The 13581-nt window shown below is 42.4% G+C and overlaps 1 long non-coding RNA gene across 1 annotated transcript; it reads right to left on the reverse strand.

The window, feature by feature from the left end:
• Positions 1-219: 219 nt before the first annotated feature.
• Positions 220-3146, reverse strand: LOC142931494 (uncharacterized). Its single transcript, XR_012947349.1, has 2 exons — positions 2916-3146; positions 220-2410 (listed from the first exon to the last, which is right to left on the reverse strand). It is a non-coding gene; the product is annotated as an uncharacterized LOC142931494 (long non-coding RNA).
• Positions 3147-13581: the final 10435 nt, after the last annotated feature.

Here is a 13581-nt window from a genome sequence, read left to right on the forward strand (position 1 = left end):
TTAGAGACTATGTTAATATGCTTTATAAACGTGTATTAACACTGCAATTCATGATTAATTCAGGTAGTTACTAGTCATTAGTAAAGTATTTTGTGTGACCTCATCTAAAGTGAGGACTATCTATGTCTTATAAAGCATTTATAAATGACATTGAAAGGCCAGCAATGCCTCAAAACCCATAGTTTTTCAACAGAAAAGGCAAATAGACACAACACAAAGTGATCAAGAACATATCAATATTTATTGCAAGATGCAAACAATGTACTCTTAAATACAAAACAACATAGAGATTGAAATGATCATATAAAGGTTGATTTCTTTGAATGTTTTTTTATTATATTTTATTTTACTCAATTATTTTATTCACAATATACAAGAACATTTCTAAAAAGAATTTATACGTTGTGCCCAATTGGTCATTTACAACTCATTTTGGCTTTGCATTCTCTCTACGTTTCCAGGGGAACAGATTTTCTCACGGATTATGGTTGTAGTTTTACGAAAATAAAATAATAATAATAAGAAAGAGCAAAACTACTTGGTTAGGTGTAGTAAAACATTATGGTTTGGCTTACGCACATAAATTAAAATAATTCAACATTGAACTTTGGTTTCACAGGGGACACAAACAGCAGTCTCCCTGCTGAAAGTCCTGTTTGTTTGACTCATAGATTCACCCTGACCTCCTACATTCGACTTTCACAGATTTAATTTGAAACATATTTGTGATACGTCAAAAACAAACGTTATCAGGGAAAAAATGCGTTTCCCTGGAACCTTCATGTACAATGCAGATTCATTGTATGGTAAGGTACATTTTAGGAGACTAGGCTAAACTCACTCACTAGGCATTAGGCACTGTAAATCGACTGCTTATGGGAAGAGAACATCTTTGATAAAAAAATGTATTTGCTCCTGTATCCTGAGGATGGATATGTTTTTTTAAGACACTTTTTTTTAATCGAATTTTGGTTATGTCCTGACTGACTATCACTGTACTTACACAAACCATTCCCTCCTCTCTTGCCCTTGGTTAGACTGGTGTGACTGCTCTGCTGCTGAGTTGGTGTTGGCTCGGCGCAGGGTGTTTGACTGGCCACTCCGCTGATGTGCTCGGACAAGTCGTGGGGCTTAGTGCCAGGCTGGATGCCAACACGAAGCCGATATTATTATATGGTGGATATTGGTCATATAGTCCATCTCTACGTAAAAAGTGTCAATAAAACCTGCAACTTTATGCATATTTTATTCATTATTTTCTCTTTTACTTATTATAGAGTAATGACCTTGTTATGTGAGGTAACAGTGGTTTGAAAAATTTAAGCATTGTAGCATTGTACTCACTAAAGTAACTGCTGAGTCTGGCCTAATGTAACAAGGTAAAAATAAGTCTACTAGTGTAAAGAAAATATGACATGATATAATAGTCCTCTTTCTTAACATGAAACTGTCTTGTTATAATGTGAAAAACATCTTGCTATAACAATACATTTTTCATGTTATAACATGATAACAATCCAGTGTGCGGAAATCTCTCTGTTCAACTCAGTGGAGGTACAGGAATTATAAAAGGATCCATTAATTCCAAAAGTTTTACGGGAACGTCGATTTTAGGAGACAGGGTTGATTCCACTTTAACTTCCATTCTGTTCCATTAAAAATAGTCAGCGTACTGTATGAGGAGCAGAAATGCAGGGCGTGGCTTTCACTCCAGCTGATGCTTCTCTCACTGTACTGTCGCGGTCTGGACTGCTCCTATGTGCCATCTGGCTGTTGTTGGTGCGCACAGCAGCTAATGCTGGAGTCAGCTGGGTATTCTAAAGGCCCCCCCCCATTTCTGCCACAGCGGGGCACCTTCACCGCCGCAGCAATCACGTCAAATGAAACAAGTGACATCTGTAATATCCATTTATTTTGTTATCTATCTGCTATCTGTGGCTCAGTGGGTAGAGTGGGTCCTCCTTTAATCACAATGTTGGCGGTTTAATCCTCAGCTCCTCCTGTCCACATGTTGAAAGTGTCCTTGAGGGAGACAACGAACCCCGAGCCCTTTACAGCAGCCCACTTCTCCTAAGTGCTTAGGACGACAATTAGTCAAGTTTTTCTTTTTTTTAAGCAGGTATGCTTAAATCTGGTAATCAAACAGTAGGAGGTGGTAGGTGCTGTTCTTCATTTCCTTCTACAAGCCACTATCAGCCATGTGATATATGGTTATTATTCTGTATTGTCACAATGCTGTTGGTACATGTGGTATTTTGCTTTCTTACCACACATGTCCAACCATATCAAACTGGCAATGTGCCGGTCAGGTTTTGGACTGCAGCCTAGCTCTCACACACTCCCATCCTCAGTATGTGGGGTTCAGGTGTTACACCTGAGGTGGGTGGGAGGCGTGTCCTGTGCAGTTGGCCTAGAGGAAAGACAAAGTAGTTGTTATTCATTTGTAAGACAGCCAGGTTCAACTTGGAAGATCAACTATTGGTTTTTGGTTTCTTCAGTTAGCATATAGAACACTGCACTTGATAGTATTAGATAGTATCTCTCTTTAACCTGCCGTGCTTCACTGGGTGTCACTCTGTCAAACTGGCTCCATCCACTGATGTTTAACTACACCAATGACAATCATTTCTGCCTCCAAAGCAGCTCTGCCTCTGGGAAATGTTTGTGTAACTAAAACTCCAATCATCTCCCCTTTACTGTTCAACACACACATTTACACACACTATCAACCACATTCACCCCCTGCTGTGCCCATGAAGGATGCACTCCCCAGTCCCCACACAGCTGCCACCAAGCTGGGGAGTGGGTGGGTGGTACGGGATGACCCCAGACGATGAGGGCCATTGGGCCATCCCACTGACACTCCGACACCTTCCCCCATCCCCTCCATCAACCCACCCACCCACAGAACTTACCCAACTCCGCCCTCTTGACCGACACCTCACCGGGATGCCCCCGCCGCAGGGTGCTTCTGAGCACAGCAGGGTGGTGATGATGGTGGTGGTGGTGGTGGGAGCATCTCGACATTCTCTCACACCTGGGAGAAAAAAAAGGTGGGAGGGATTGGAAAGAAGCCTCCGTTTCATTAACAAATGCATCGCCGTGATCTTGAACTGGTTATCATGGCTAGAGCTCCGCTCAGCTGACAGCAAATTGGGAGGGAAAAGAGATCTCTCAGTATGAGGGTGGGGCGCTGGCTGGGAGGAGGAAGAGAGGAGGGGAAGAGGAAGTCTGTAGTAATCTGTGTAAACACACGCTGGCCTCCTCTCTTCTAGAATATTAATTGAGTTTCTGACAGGGAGAGGTGTGTATGTGAGTGACATCCTCAGTGTTTGTTCGCCGGTCGACGTGTATGCATGTGTACGTCTGTTTGTGTGTGGAGGTGGGGATCGTACAGGCGATGGTGAGGTCTTCTCTGTTTGCTATCTCGCCCGGCGTCTGCATGCACAAATCTGTGTGTGTCTCCGTCTCATGTGTCCACCCATCCAAGGTGACCGTGCTGGCTGACGCCTGAGGGCCCCCGGGGCGCCACTGACAGCTTTAGGTGTGAGTCTGAGATTTGTTGCCCCACCTCCTCCTCCTCCTCCTTCTCCCACCAGTACCCATAACCCATCAGGGCTATAAACCAACCTCCCCCACCACCGCCCAGGAGTGATGGCTAAAGAGGTTAAAACAAAAGAGGTGAGAAATGAGAGGTGGGTTGAATACAAAGATGCTCCCCTGTTTGGGACAGAGGGCCTGATGGATAGGAAGGGGAAAGAGGGGGGTATCTGACCTTGAAGGTTAAAGGTCAAGGGTTAAAGCAGGGTAAAGGAAAATGAGTTCAGTTGCCCCGACTCCATTCTTCATTTAGCCACTGCTGCTTCTGGACACACATATGTAAGCGTTACACATGAAGATGCAAAGACACACTCACACACATTTTAAATGAAAATGAACACGTTATACAATTTACTAAAAGCATGCCATGCAGTCTAACATCACCATAAAGGCCTTTACACACTGGGACTGTGACGAAGAAATGACGTGAAGATACGTAATACATAATACTCGTATGTCTAGGTCTTTTATTGTGAAAGATAAGAACAGAAGAAGTGGATCTGGTCTGCGCTGCCTTTGTCAAGGTTCAAACTAGAAAAAAAGTTAAACGCGTGTCAAGGCCTGAACTCAGTTTGTCCATTTGATTCATATCTTCCACAATTTATCCTCTAACAATTTCCATATCTATTGTCATCACTTGATGACTGACGTTAAGTCCTCCTGTCATTCATGTTTGTTCTGATTTGTATTCACAATCACATTCAAGCCATTGCATTATGCATTGAGCAAATGCCCGTAAACACACCCATGTCATCACATAATCACACATGTCTGTGTGTTTTGATATGTGCATTTTGCATATTGTTGGTCTTCTTGTTTCCTATTGTGGCACCATGCTAAGACTGAGCCTGTGTGTGCTGTCCAGCTTCTAGCAGGGCAAGTTGTCTGTATGCACTTACATCTATACATGTGTGTGTGTGCGTGCATGTTTTTTGTTTCATTGTTTTACTTTATTTTTAGGATTCGTGCTTTTACTATTTTTGTGACTCAACATTGTCAATAACATCTAATAGTATAGATTATTTGCACGAGCGCTGTCTTTTTAAGTGTGTTGGTGAAAAGGAAAGCGGAAACAGTTAAAGGCAACACACACCCGCTGCTTCATTTTGTATTGGTCGTGATATTTAACAAGACATAAAGTAAAGGAGATGTCGGCCAAAACATGACACTAAGATTGTTATTGTATTGTCTAGGCGACACAAGTTATTATTTGTATTTTATGTATTTAAAGAAAAGGTTTTTACAACATGGGTCATATTTTTGTAGTTTTGTCTATCTATTTGATATTATTCAATTTTGATAACATTTCAATAATTAACGTCATTGCTGAGATCTGGAGGTACACTGGCATGTTCTCAACACAGCTTTATAACCAAAGTCCATTTTATTGACCGTTTCAAAATACAGAACAGCTGTTTCAAAGGCAGCTTCAGCAGTTTCATGACTGTTCCTCTTTGTTTAAGTAGACTACACAAGATACCTCGAGGAACATATGCTGCATCTCCTTGGTTCATTTTTGGTCGTTTTTCATAAGCTTCGAGGAGACTGCATTTTCCCCCGTCGTGATTTCTATGTGGACGCAGCACCAGCCCCAGGTAGCCATCTGAGGCAAAGTAGTCAAATAGTCCACTGTAAGTGGACTATTTGAAGCACTATTTGAGCATTTGAATAGGAATGATTCTGTCCCAAGCTTTTGGATCACTGTTGTGGTTAAATACAGTAACTGTGATCAGTATCAGCTGTTTCCGCTGTAACTAAACCACCTCTTTGAAGGAGAAACTGAATGTGAACATGCCAGTTAATCATTCATTGCATTGACAAATTGCGTGTGTACACAATTATGCTAAGTGTCCACTTAGGCCTACAATAGTTTTAATACCTTTAGTGAGGGCCTTCTTTTCAGCAACATTAGCAGTGCTACATCTGTTAAAAATTATAGTTTGACGCTCTTCCTATCTTTACATTTGTGACCTGATTGTGGTGCCACATGTGTGACCACAAACACACACACAAACACATATAACCTCTCTTTATGTGTGTGGTGTAAGGGTGTCAGCACTCTGGGTCTGCCCTGCATGGGGGGCAGAGGGTTGTGCCAGTGAACAGATGGTGGTGGCTGGGTGGGAAGGTGGCGGGGCACAGAGAGAACTCTGTAGATCCTGTGGCCTCGGCTGGGTGAGAACAAGCAAAATCCTGATGCAGGGTTTTTCTTCTTCATTGGAACGAACACTCACTGCATTAGTCTTCTGGTGAGAAAAGTTGCACTGACAGCACAATGCTAGTGGGAAATGGAAGGCAGCCAAGTTGCTTGGTACTCAAGTCAATTGCGAAAACATGCGGCCTCTGTGTGTATCAATTTTGGTCATGGTCCAATGACTACTACTTGACTTATTAGCTTGAGAATTGCATTTCAAGTCAACAGTGTATTGAGGATTAACCTTTTCATCCTCAACAAATCAACATGAACCCTTCCTACACCTGGTTGGACATACACACCATTCACTGGGCACTCTGGAAAAATCAGAAACTGATTTCTTCAAAAAAAAGACAGTATTGTTTATTTGTTTTTCAAGCTTCTATTAAGTTAAGCATTTAAGTTTAGTTAAGCGTATTTTGCCGAGGGAGTTCTCATCCGCCATTGTTGTCGCTGTGTACGTTCCTCCATCAGCTGATGCAGAGGCAGCAGTTGACACCATCCACTCCACTGTGTCTAAACTGCAGATACAACATCCTGGTGCATTTTTCTGCAATTACTGGAGACTTTAACCACACCACACTGGATGGAGCACTGACAACTTTTCACCAGTATGTTAACTGCCCCACATGGATCAATACACCTACTGGACCTACTGTATGCTAATGCTAGGATGCATTGTATGTATGTATGCCTTCCCCCCCTTGGCAGGTCTGATCACAACCTGGTCCTGTTACCCCCAAAGTATGTTCCTCTGGTGCAGAGGCAGTCTGTAACCACGAGGACTGTGAGGAGGTGGACACAGGAGGCTAAAGACGCCTTGCAGGACTGCTTTGAGTCAACGGACTAGGATGTGCTGTGTGGACCACATGGGGAGGACATCAACAGCATGACAAACTGCATCACGGAATACAGTAAATCCTGTGAACACACCACTATACCATTCCGGACTGTACAGTGCTTCCCCAACAACAAGCCATGGATCACCAGTGACCTGAAAGTTCTTCTTAATAAGAAGAAAGCAGCCTTCAGGTCTGGGGACAGGGAGGAGCTCAGGAGAGTACAGCGCAACCTGCACCGGACGGAACCGGTGGCTTTGTGAGAATCACTTTCTTTGATTTCTCTAGTGCATTCAACACCATCCAACCACTGCTGCTGAGTGAGAATCTACGGGTGGTCTCCTGGATCACTGACTACCTCACAGGCAGACCACAGTTTGTCCGACTGGGCCGTGTGCTGTCTGATACGATGGTCAGTGGTACTGGAGCTCTATCTATCTACTCTTTAAGTATTTGAACTGTGTGCTCTGTTGCACTCATAACCACACACAACAGCGTGTGTACAGTGTACACACCTTTTATTACACTGATAACACTGGGGGTCATTAAAAACTATTTCAGGACCTAAAACCGAGAGACAAATCGGAATTATACATATTAAGCAATGAGTTTGTACTTTAACCGGCGCAGTTTATTCAGCCGTTACGGCACTTGTTCAGCGGTGCAGGAAACACACCGACCAATGCATTGTAAATCACATCAGGTGATGCAGCTCAGATCAAATATGGGTATTCTGACAAGTTTCTTGACTCGAGCGAGGTTTACACACACTGTGACACACGGGGCTGAGACGAGGAAATAGAAAGAAGAGCAGGAATATTGCACTAATCGAAGAAGTTATCTCACATGACGTTCTTCAAAAAGAGAAACATGTTCAGAGAGAATAGAATTTATAAGCAATTATGAACAGAATCTTATATGTTAATTCTTCCCACAGGCAGTTAAAACCAGTATCATATGTTCAGAAACCGTAACTATTGATAAAAGCGGCAAATGAAGCGCACTACGAGGCAAAGCACAACTCTTTTGAACAAACGTACCCACTCACATCTGAAATGAAGACACAGAAAATAAACCTAAGAGCCCAATATGATCAGAATCCTAACGCATGAGTTCACTGTCCAATGATGTTAACAGAGAGAATAGAGCTGAAACAAGTGTTAATAACCACAGATAAAGTCCGTGCTCACTGATTTCTCTTGTTAGAAGATGAGAAAAATATAATATCGTGGCTTTTTTGACTGACATCACTTCACACCTGAATGAACTGAATTTAAAGCTGCAGGACAATTCAGTGAAATTCATTTTTCTAAAATGAATTACTTTATTTTAAGATACACATTTTTGAAAAGCTTTCTGTTATGTCAGTTATTCTTTATTCCAGCCCTTATTGTACTTGAAATGAGAACAATATTTATTTATGTATTATTTATAATCCATCCAGTTAAATTTGAAAACTGAGAATAATAATTTGTTAAAATATAATTGATGTGTACTTTCTTTATTTGATTTGACAGTTGTTGACTACACAGACACGTTACTACTACTAGACTTCTTGAATATATATATATGGCACTAAATAGCGCGAGTTAGATATTATTGTAATGTTTCGGACCTTTGCCCGAGGAGATTTTCTCAATCTGGACCTTTTGGAATTTTAGTTGAAGACCCCTGTTCTATAAGAACAATAACCTTAAGACACAAATGGTAGTCTGCATTACACTTCAGCCCCTATACATGTATGCCTAACATATGTATATAGCATAACATTGGATTATTGTGTATATTAGCCATTGTAATCTATCCATGCATTTTAAATATGTCAATCTAACTAATAATCAGTTGCTGCATTAATGAAATATTTAAATACATGTAACCTTTGCTTTTGTGAAAGCAGACAACTGTGGCATTAAGACTACATAAAAGGGAGCAGAAGTGAAAAATACCTGCAAACCTGCCATCATCCATCCTCACATCCTATTTAAGCAGAACACAATACATTGCAGTGAAATGAGATGACACAGATTGTCATGGCGCCTGTCGATATTCAGGAGAGATGGCACATCACCTTGGGACCTCCCTGGGGGGCTTAATACACACAGGCCACCCTGGACATCCATAGACGCCCTCCATGACCCCCAACACACACTCCCTCTCTCTCTTTCTCTCTCTCTTGCTGTCACACACGCTGATGAAATGTTCTTTAATACCCAATCGACAGTATTGACATCCCCTTGGGTAGCAGGGTCCCCCTGAGGGGCGAAATATTGATTTCGGGGGACCGTGGGTCCACAGTCCCTCGGTGACATGTCCCCAGTGCCGCTGCCATTATTGTGAGATTAGCAGGGCTATTACACCTCCCAGGCCAGATGGACGTGACACTGGGAGGAGTGGCCGCCAGATGACAATCTATGTGAACTTCTTGATGGAGAATTAGCTGCTCTCTAGGATTTCAACCAACTCTTGCATTTGTTCACCAACTCTAATCAGCATTCCATAATCAGACCAGACGGTGAGCAAGTGGATGAAAGAGAAAAAAATGGCTAATTCTGCATTCAAACCATGTCAGCAGAATGGGAAGAACAGAAACTGATTATTTTGTTATTGCTCCATAGATTCTTCCAATATGGTTATTGCTAGCCGCCTAGTCACACCAGATAAATAAAATGTGGGCTTAATTAGCTAATTTGATCTCAAAACATGTATGGTTGGTTTAACCAAACAAACCCTCTGAGGCTAATTAGCTCATTTTAAAAGATAAGACTAGCATTTTTCTGAATTTTTCTTGTTGCCTTAGAAGTTGATTTCTATACAGTTAGTTGCAAAAGCTATCCATCCATCCATCCATCCATCAGTCTGTCCGTCCGTCTTTCTGTCCTTCCAACCCTCCATCCATCCATTATATTCCGCTTAGCGGGGGCCAGATCCGGGGGGGCAGCAGGTTCCAGACATCCCTCTCCCTAACAACATGTTCCAGCTCCTACTGGGGAACCCTGAAGCGTTCCCATGCCTGACGAGATATATAATCTCTCTTGGCTGTTCTAGGACTACCCCGTTGGACATGCCCGGGAAACCTCAAAAGGAAGGCGTCCAGGAAGATTTGGATCAGATGCATGAACCACTTCAGCTTACCCTTTCTGAAGCTAAGGAGCAGCGGCTTCGAGCTCCCTCCAGAAGGCCTGTGTTCTTCACCTGATCTTTAAGGCTCAGCCACCCAACAAAGGAAGCTCATTTCATCTGCTTGGATCAGTGATATCATTTTTTCGGTCACTACCCAAAGCTCATGACCATAGGTGAGGGTCGGAATGCAGATGGACTGGTAAATCAAGAGCTTTGCCTTCAGGCTCAGCTCCCACGTCAACACAGTCCAGGAGCAAAGCATGCACACTGTTGATGCTGCATCGAACCACCTGTATATCATCCACTCCATTTCATCTTCGCTTGTGAACAAGACATCAAGGTACTTGAGTCCCTCAATTTAGGCAGTGAGTGACTTACTTCCAGCCTCGAGAGATCATTCCACCATTTTCTGAAAGACAATCATGGCCTCAGACTTGAAGGTAGTGACTCTTATCCTGACCGCGAAAGATACAATATTTCCCTATAAATACTTCCACCTATAACTATATCAAAGCATCAGATCAGTGTGTTTAGTTACCACTGTTAATACCACAACCCAGCATCTCTAGAAAGAACATATTTATTAAATAATTCCACAACTCAAAATCTATGTCCATAATAGATGTTCAGTAGGCCCTTTACTGAGACAGAAAGTAATGATTACAAAGAGTTCAATACAGTTGTACAGAACATCGGTGCGGTTCAGTTCCAGCCAGAGGTCCTCCTGCGAATGTGTTCGTTGAGTTGTAGATCCACTCGGGTCTCAACAAAAGTTTTCAAAAGCACCGTAGCTTGTAAGTGGCCTGCCGTGCTATGGTGTCGTGTTGCTGCCTTGGTTAGCGTAGCGTAGCTCCAAACAGCTCCAAACACCAAGATGCTCAGTTGCAAATAAAACGCATTCCCAGCCTTAACATGTGCAACGCTTCTCCGACGCTGTCAGCCAGAAATACCATTCATACAAATCCTTTTCCTGGCTGGGTCAGGGCTGCTAGCTGTGGGGTTGGCCGACCCTTTGATACCATGTCCATTTTTGTCCACAATGTCCTTCTTGAGAAATCCGTTTCTCCTCCTTCAGCCATTGAGTGTTAAAAAACAAAGCTAGGTAAAAAAAAAAAGAATCTACACCAAGCAAAACGCTAAAAATGTCATGTCAATGTTATAACTTCTTACATATATTTCAACTTGAACTCTTACTACTAATACTAACTCCTGCTAGCTGCTTCAGCATCACAACACTCACGCTAGCCCACTGACCAATCACGGCGCACGTTATTGCTGAGCTGCACGTAATGCTGATGTAGTTGTAGACTACCTAGAATGCTCTGGCACGTCAAAGAATACGCCCAACATGTCAAACTAAAGATCTGATTGGTGGAACACCATGACAATCAACAATATCGTCCCCATTTACTTTAATCTGCAAAGGCTTCCTAGCGGGCCTCGGGCCTCTCTTCTTACCTAGAGACACAGAGGTGAAATCTGATTGGATAAAATCTCTACTTAAAACAAGCTGCACTGGAAGCAGAGCAACTGAGGAAGACAGTAGCTGTGCAATGAGAAAATAAGATAATGGGAAAAAAAATTAGAATACATGTAGTGTATTTGCTGTTGCTTTGAACTCAATCCCAGCATTTGTCCCTCTTTCTTTTGACCTCCTATGAATTGAGATGGTAAGCTGGAATTCACTGTGGCTCAGCTGAAATGACGATTATTGGCACACTACTCTGGGCTCTGCACCCTGCCCTGTGGAGCCGGGATGACCTCTGCAAGACGGGGGGGCCCAGTGATTGATTAGCTAGCCTGGGATGACCACCACTCCCCCACTGGCTAGGGCATATGGAGCTGCATGTTCTATGGACAGCTGCGTCGGCAACCCTCATCCTCACTGTATGTGTGTATTGTCTGCGTATGTGAGAGAGCCCAGCCTTGTTAATCTGTATTGGTCTTCTCGGTGGCATGTCCTCCCTTTGCTCTGCAGCTCTGCGACCGGTTGTGCTACTGCGATATTGTTGTATCTTGAGATGATTACCGCTCACAAAATCTTCCCACTACTCATCCAGACCGGCCGAACCAAATGCCTTTGATAGTGGTGTGACCAACCCAGAAAGATAGGGAAGCGATAAGACCTAAACTGCTAGGATCCAAGGTTATTCAACTACCCAGCCAGCTCCTAGCTAATGTCAGGTCGCTGGAAAATGAGACTGATGAAATAAGACTCAAGCTAACCCAGCAACGGGAAATCTGAGACTATTGTGCCTACATCTTAACAGAGACCTGGTTTCATCATAACATTCCAGATCAAGCTATTGCACTCGACAAGCAGACTCTATACTGTGCCGACAGAATGCAAGTCTCAAAAGGAGGAAAGGCGGACTTTGTGTTTACATCAATGATGCTTGCAAGACAATGTTTCCCCGATGTCAAATTTTTTAATGTTAAGATCTCAGTCAGCAGTGCTTTTGTTGCTGCTTTTAATATTCCTCCCAACGCAAATTGGACCATGTTAACACAATAATTCCTTGCCGCTACAAAGCCTTATCCTGCCCCCACTTTGGACAATTAGACCATATTTCCCTGCTTATGCTGCCTACATATACCCAGCTGATGTAACGGGCTAAACCATCAGAAGAAAAAAGTTTAAGTGTGGACATATGAAGCTACAGCTGCTCTACAGGACTGTTTTGAAAGTACAGACTGGTATAGTTCAGGAACGCCGCATCAATGATGAGGAATATACATCAACAGTGACATCATCAGCAAATGTGTTGATGATGTGGGGATAACAAAGATATCCTACTGCTTAACGTCAGTGAAACCAAGCTGCTGATTGTTGATTTTAGAAAAAATGCAGACGAAGACACACACCCCTGTCTACATCAATGGAGCTGAGGTGGAGCAAGTGAACACTTTTATGTTCCTAGGAATTAGCATCACAAACAACCTGACATGTTCATTGAACATCTCCATCCTGTCGAAGAAAGCTAATAGACTGTTTTTCTTAAGAAGGCAAAATCCCCATGCCAAGTTCTGTTAACTTTTACAGAGGAGCAATAGAAAGCGTCCTGACATTAAAACACATACTGGCATGGGATGTGCACTACCCAGGACAGGAGGGCTCTACAGCGTGTCATTAAAACTGCCCAACTCATCAATGGTACTCATCTAACGAGCATCAGTGATATTGGTGACAAAAGATGCCTGCGATGAGCTAAAGAGATATTAAAAGACAAAACCCACCCAGCCACAGCCTCTTCAATCCTGCTGTCGTTTCACACACACACACATATATATATATATATATATATATATATATATATATTTGTATTAGCTGACGTACCACCAGATCAGCTTCTTCAGGTTGTGAGACTCATAAATTCCTCCTTTACCTTCCACATATAATATAGTTATGTTTTATGTTTCTGTTATGTAGCATAATGGGACTACAAACTGCATTTCGTTGCGCAATCCTGTTTTACTCTGAGAAAAAATAACCTAGTAACCTTGTAACCTGTAACCTTTACATGTATCAAATCCTTTTTGCATTTCAATTAGTGGACTACATGCCAGTAGGTCAAAATTAGATTAATACATCAACACTAGATGTAATAGATAATGCTGTAGCAGAATTTTAGAAAGTGATCAAATCGGCAATACAATTCAATGCCATGTCTCAATATAACAGAGAACTCCTACGCAAACTTTAATTCCATTATTGTTGGTATTGCTGCAGACACACTGTGAATACCACTTTACTGTATTGCCCTTCTAAAGAAGAAGAAAATAAAACAAAGGAGGTTAGCTCCATTGTATAACCCTCAAATTAAAGGA

This window comes from Anarhichas minor, unplaced genomic scaffold (assembly GCF_050575085.1).
Source record: "Anarhichas minor isolate MPS153535 unplaced genomic scaffold, ASM5057508v1 ptg000052l, whole genome shotgun sequence".
Taxonomy (NCBI): domain Eukaryota; kingdom Metazoa; phylum Chordata; class Actinopteri; order Perciformes; family Anarhichadidae; genus Anarhichas; species Anarhichas minor.